We start from the raw sequence: 6,000 nt of genomic DNA, 5'->3' as shown, positions 1-6,000 counted from the left end.
CTGATTTTTAGATGTTTAGTGTAGCCCATCACATTCGTGTACCATCAGACAGATGAAAATTCCTGGCAAAAGGGAAAACTGGATGTAATCATTAGAGAATGGCAAATCGATTGTATCAACCGTCTTTCTATATATACACAATAACCTATGGCGATACTCCTTCAATTTCAGTATTTGTTTGTGACAATTGATACAATAAATACATTGAAGGACACACAAAACTTATAAAATCATTTTTCATTGTGATCAAACTCTTTATATAAAATTATTATGGAACTGTTGTGTCGGTTTTAAAGACTGTTCCATACCTCCGTATAACTGACCAAATATGAGGATTGCCCCCACTTTTTTATACGGTCTAGGTTGTTTTATGTTGTTTGGTTTTGCCGGTTTTATGTTTTGTTATTGATAATTTGTTTGTTATTTCTGTGGTTTTTGGTTTGTTAGTTTAAGGTTTATTTGTTGTTCTGTAATGGTTTTGTTCAGTTTGTTTAATTTAAGATATTCTGTGTATATTATTCTCAGTTTTTAGTCTGAAAACGCAGGATGCAGTGAATGCATAAAAGAGAGAACAACTCCATGGGGAGGGATACATATCAGCTCAAAGCCACCTATTCGTCTTTAGTGAATGAGGAACAAACTTTCAAACCATGGGTTATATTGCAGCTAGCCCAAAACAACAATATACATTGGTAGAGCAAACGGTTGCCCCTATCGACTCCAGCAACATAAAAGTAAACTGACAGTGAAAACGAAGCAATATGTACAGTGGCCCTGAAATTCCTGACTTGGGGCAGGCTCAATAAATGCGGCGGGCTTCAAGTACTTTAGCATGATCACAATCCATTTCACGCATTAATGACTTTAACGTGATATTCTACAATTACATTTAGCTCTTTGCAACTGGAAAATAAATATCCAGAAGAATATAAGTATTAACTAAAATAAGCCTAACTGAGGGGAAGAACCAATAGTAAAACCATGGGAACAATGAAGTTAGTAATCGTGGTTTCCCCGATTTCTGCTTAGAAAAAAAAACATTGTTTGACTTTATTCATAAAAAGATGCATTATTCCGATGACTGCTAAACATCTAGAAATGTCGTCTTTATATCTGCAAATAAAAAAAAAAAAAAAAACACTTAAGATATGAAATCCATTTAATAATTGGTTCAAACATATACAGGTAATTGTAATTAGTAAAAATATGCATGCATTTAAAAATTGCTTGTATTATCAGTACTTTTATTTAAACAAATAAGGTGGAAAATAATCAAAGTTACAATACCAACTTCTTAACACTTGTATCTTCTACGCAATGTACTCATATCGTAATATATTTGAGACAACTTTCAAGACGGTTGTGGGAATATTTAGATTTTTTTTTTTTTGGGTATGATACATATAAACTCGATAAAAAATATACAACAAAATTTCGTTTCAACATGTCAAAGGAAATATTGCGATGTAATGTATGGTTACTATCTAAACAAAGACATCAAACATGATGTTCGTGTTGTCTTGGTCTTAAAATACTACGAATATTAAAATATAATTATCTTATTATTTAAAAAGAATTAAGTCATTTCTTAAATGTAAAAATGTCCATGAGATATTAATCAAGAGTCTGGCGTAAATAAAATGAATGTAATCTAGGGACAAAGACCAGACATGGAAAACAGACAGACACAACGAAAACATTATATAACGAAAATAATACATACAAAGTAACAAAAGTAAATGGGCAACTCGGACTTCATACATAAAAACTGGAAGCATGCACCAAGTCCACCGGTATGCTAAGCGTCCTCTGCTTTTTAGTAACACCCACAGAATTGCTCATAAAAGGTCAAGTCTACAGTAGACAAAAGAGGAAGGAAAACTGTAACAAGTTGAATAAACCATTGTTCGTGGTGTAGATGGATACACTTATTAAATGTCAACATATTTACAAAATGATGATCATGGTGTCATCCAGATCTAAAATTATATTCTAAGATATGAAATTCAAATAAAAAAGTGCAAATTAGACAAAGCCCATGTGGTTGATATATCCGGAAAAAGTTTAAAAGGTAAAAGGTCAAACTTAAACCGAGTGGTTATACAGAAAGTTACCATGTAATTACATCCAGGTCCTAAATTTTACGCCATACAAAGTTTTAAACGTAAATAAGATAGTGATAGGGTTTTATGTGCTTTTTTACAATCTTACAATCCAATATAAAGCAAGTTGCTTAATATTACATCAAATCAAATAAATATCTCCCGAAACAAAACAAGTTGATATCGACAAAGGATAAGTTAAAGAAAAGGCTTTTGAAATTGCGAACTTTTAACTGTAAGTTCTTAGTTTAAATAGAAACATGATAGTGAAATAAAAAAAATAAACCATTATATTCAATTCTTTTAGACGTAATGGAAATTATAAGTGCTTGCATTCATGCATTTTACAAGAAAATATCATTCTTATAGAGTTGTGACTGAAATATGTGTGTTGTAGTCACCCACATATTAGTTAAACTTAAAACAAAGTAACATTTTATTAAATAATTGTAGACCCTTATGAAAATTAAAAGTGCTCGTACACATACATTTTGCAAACATATGTAATTTTAGAATTTTGACTGTCACAAATATGTCCCAATTACCAGCATGATACTTACATTGAACACTTTTACAATGAGATAATACCCTTTTGGAAATTGAAAAGTGCTCACACCCATACATTTTGCAAGAAAATGTCATATCTAAAGTATTTTGACTAGAAATATATGTCATAGTCACCCACATGATAGCTATATCAAACCATCAGACAAAAGGTCGAATTAATTCAATATTAATTTTAATGATTTATTGCTTTTAAGTATTAAAATAGTCCAAATTACATCAGACAGAAACTATTTAGTACTGTGTCCACTATTTTTTAACCAGACTTCCTGCTCTAACATAGACTGAACTAGTATCCATAACTGTCCAGTGGTATGACAGTTTAGAACAGCTTTTCGTTTTTCTTTGTCGTGACCCAGGACAGTTTCTGTCAGGATCGGTCAGACTCTGTAAGGAATTTTGTTATATTTTCTGTCATGGACCTTTTTTGTCTGACAGATTCTGACGGATTTCAAGAGTAGGTAGATGGGATCGCTACTGTATATTTGTCAATCACGGTTTACCTTTAACAGCCGAATAAGCTTATAATTATTAATAATATGTTTATATATGACTCTGAACTTATCAGCGAAACAATTTCTCTGGTTAATGGATGATATTGACTGATCTGTGATAGATCAAAAACTAGTGCCAGATTTCGTTTGCAGAATGCCGCCGCTATTTTTTTTACAGAAACTGTTTGACAGTTGAACAAATGATCTGAAACTATTAACTTATTAATAAATGATCGTAAACTTAGTTGCATAGATCGGTCTTGGTACTATATATGACGATTGTGTATGAGTGCATTAACAACTGTAATAAAACTGTTTAATAAGCAATAACTTAGCTTTAATAAGTTCCAAATTTCCTGTTCCTCAACCAACCAATCTAAAAATAAAAGTTATTCATAGTGTAAATACGTTTTTTATTTCTTGTTATTAAATTTACATTGCAGACAATCCAAAATATTTCACTCCACATCGGTATTGATTAAGTACATTAACTACGTCGATAGATAACCGATCATTTATATATTTTCCTTTAAAAGGCACCTAATTGAACAATGTTCACACGATTTGCTTCACATGTTTTCAATATGAAACATGTAAAACAATATATTTGGAAGTCTATACTTCAGCATTCACATTTACATTTCTAAATTAACTATCAAATATACTGCATTCTTTAATAATAATTATAAAAAAACACATGACGAAAAAATTAATAGTTATTTTAAATACTTCTATTTTCTTAACAATATGCAATATGTTCATTTTCGTTTGAAACATACTGTTTACAATCGATATTGTTTACAGTTTACAGTATTGGCTCATTAAAAATACTTCAAATGACTAATTCTTTAATGTTTTTGATAGGATTATCTTTGCTCTCTTTGCATGAATTTAATTATTAACAGCTCTACAATTTTCAAAAAGATCGATAACCAGGTATTGCAACAGTTTTGTTTTAAATATTTTTGATTTTTTAATAACCAAAATATGATCAGGAATGCCGAAGAACGCCTAGATGTAACGAATGTGCGGAAATTTTTCTGTGCACTAGTTAAATCTTAATTCGTTGTTGGCACGAATGATCATATTCTGGTAATTAACGATAACCAATTATTATCATATTAATCGTTGCTATTTTCAACATGAATTTAAAATTGGGTGAGCGGCGGATTGATATTTGTGACATGTTGACGTGAGAAAGTGCGAGTGTAAAATTAACGAATTAATTACACAGTGTGAATTTTAGATTTTGTTTTTCACTGGGAACATTCTGCAAATCACTGCAACCTATATAATAAAACAGATAACTTCAACATCCAGTCGTGTAATAAAATATGTTAATCAAATAGTATACTTACTACATCAGTGTGGAAGTTATGATGGTAAGTGTAGGTCTAGTAATATTTTCCTGTTATCCGCTTAATTAAGTTTCCCGTAAAAAGTTAATAATTGTTTCCTCAGACAATGCTTACAAAGTGCTACTTTACGTCTGCGTTTTATTTTCTGTTTGCATGGAATTCCATTGTTCATCTATTGATTATTCAACAGTTAATCTAAATAACGTGTTGTTTGAAATGTTAATAATACAGACTAAATTGTAATACTGTGAACATGATTTTGTTTATACATGTTTTTTGTCGATTTATAGCTAGACTTTATATCACAATAGTTGTGTAAAACGTTCATGATAATAAATAGACTTATAGATTATATTTGATAAATAAATTACTATTCTTTTCAATAAAAAAGTGTTTTTCATTGGAAATAACCACTAATCATCTCTTGATAACTAATTATTACATACAAGGTAAGAAATTTAAACATATAGCAAGATATTGGTTGTTTTTAAACCATGACTCAAAGCCAAGGTGCAGTGCAGTCTAAAACCTTTCGAAAACAATATAAAAACTTACAATATTGAAGGCAGTATTCTTAAAGTTGAACTTTGCTGTGTTACTTAATTCGTTTTAAGAAGAATTACATTACATATTGTAGTTGTTAATTACATTATTGATAGTTAATATATATGTAAACAAGTTAGAGTTTGTGACACTCATTTGAAATAATATAACCAGAACATTACTAATAACATATTTTATACCAAATAGACATAAATATGTTCTTTTGAGTACGTTTTAAATGAAATGATGAAATTTGTGCCACCCACTTTACAATCGCGGTATATGTTAGATATATTTCAGACTGTTAGATTAAATAATACAGAAACAAGCTTAAGACACGCTAGAGAGATAATGTATAAGCAGACGCTAAACGACAGTTTAGAACAAATCCACCATCAGATAGACTAAGAAGTAATGATAAAGAGATACGTTATAAAAAACGTTTGATAGCCAATGTTTATTATCAGAAGTAGACGTAGAAAACAATAGCAGTGATAAGACCTACACTGCTACCACTCTCTCCAAACAAGAGATTGTGGAAAACCATAAATATGTGCTATCCTCTTTTGGTCTCTCTACCAAGGACGATGATTGTGATTTACCGTCTATGTACTGGATTCCTAAACTTCACAAGAATCCATACACACAACGTTTCATAAATCTGCAAAATGTACCACCAAACCTCTTTCAAAACTTTTAACTTCTATACTCACAACTGTCTAAGAGGGTCTACAGTCCTACCACAACACTTGTTACTCCCGTAGTGGTATTAATTCAATGTGGATCCTAAAATTCAAAAGATCTTTTGGAGACAATCAGTTTAAGACTATTATCTTAATCAATACACAAACAAAGAAAAATAATTCATTTTACTATAAATTGTTTATAGACTGTTCCTCTTCTGTCTGGTGGAGGCAGCCCTCCAAAACTTGCTTTTAT

The 6,000-nt window shown here is 30.6% G+C and overlaps 1 long non-coding RNA gene across 1 annotated transcript in view; it reads right to left on the bottom strand.

Moving 5' to 3' along the window:
* Positions 1-1,227: 1,227 nt before the first annotated feature.
* LOC148603984 (uncharacterized) overlaps positions 1,228-6,000 on the bottom strand; it is a 248,006-nt gene continuing 243,233 nt past the window's right edge. The window contains exon 4 of the long non-coding RNA XR_015916711.1: positions 1,228-1,854. This is a non-coding gene — a long non-coding RNA (uncharacterized LOC148603984). The remainder of the gene's footprint in view (positions 1,855-6,000) is intronic.

The sequence above is a fragment of the Perna viridis genome, chromosome 11, assembly GCF_037379345.1.
Source record: "Perna viridis isolate PV_CMFRI_1.1 ecotype Kerala chromosome 11, ASM3737934v1, whole genome shotgun sequence".
In the NCBI taxonomy this organism is placed as follows: domain Eukaryota; kingdom Metazoa; phylum Mollusca; class Bivalvia; order Mytilida; family Mytilidae; genus Perna; species Perna viridis.
Note: the sequence above shows the minus strand (reverse complement) of the source record. Positions and strands in the feature narration are given on the sequence as shown.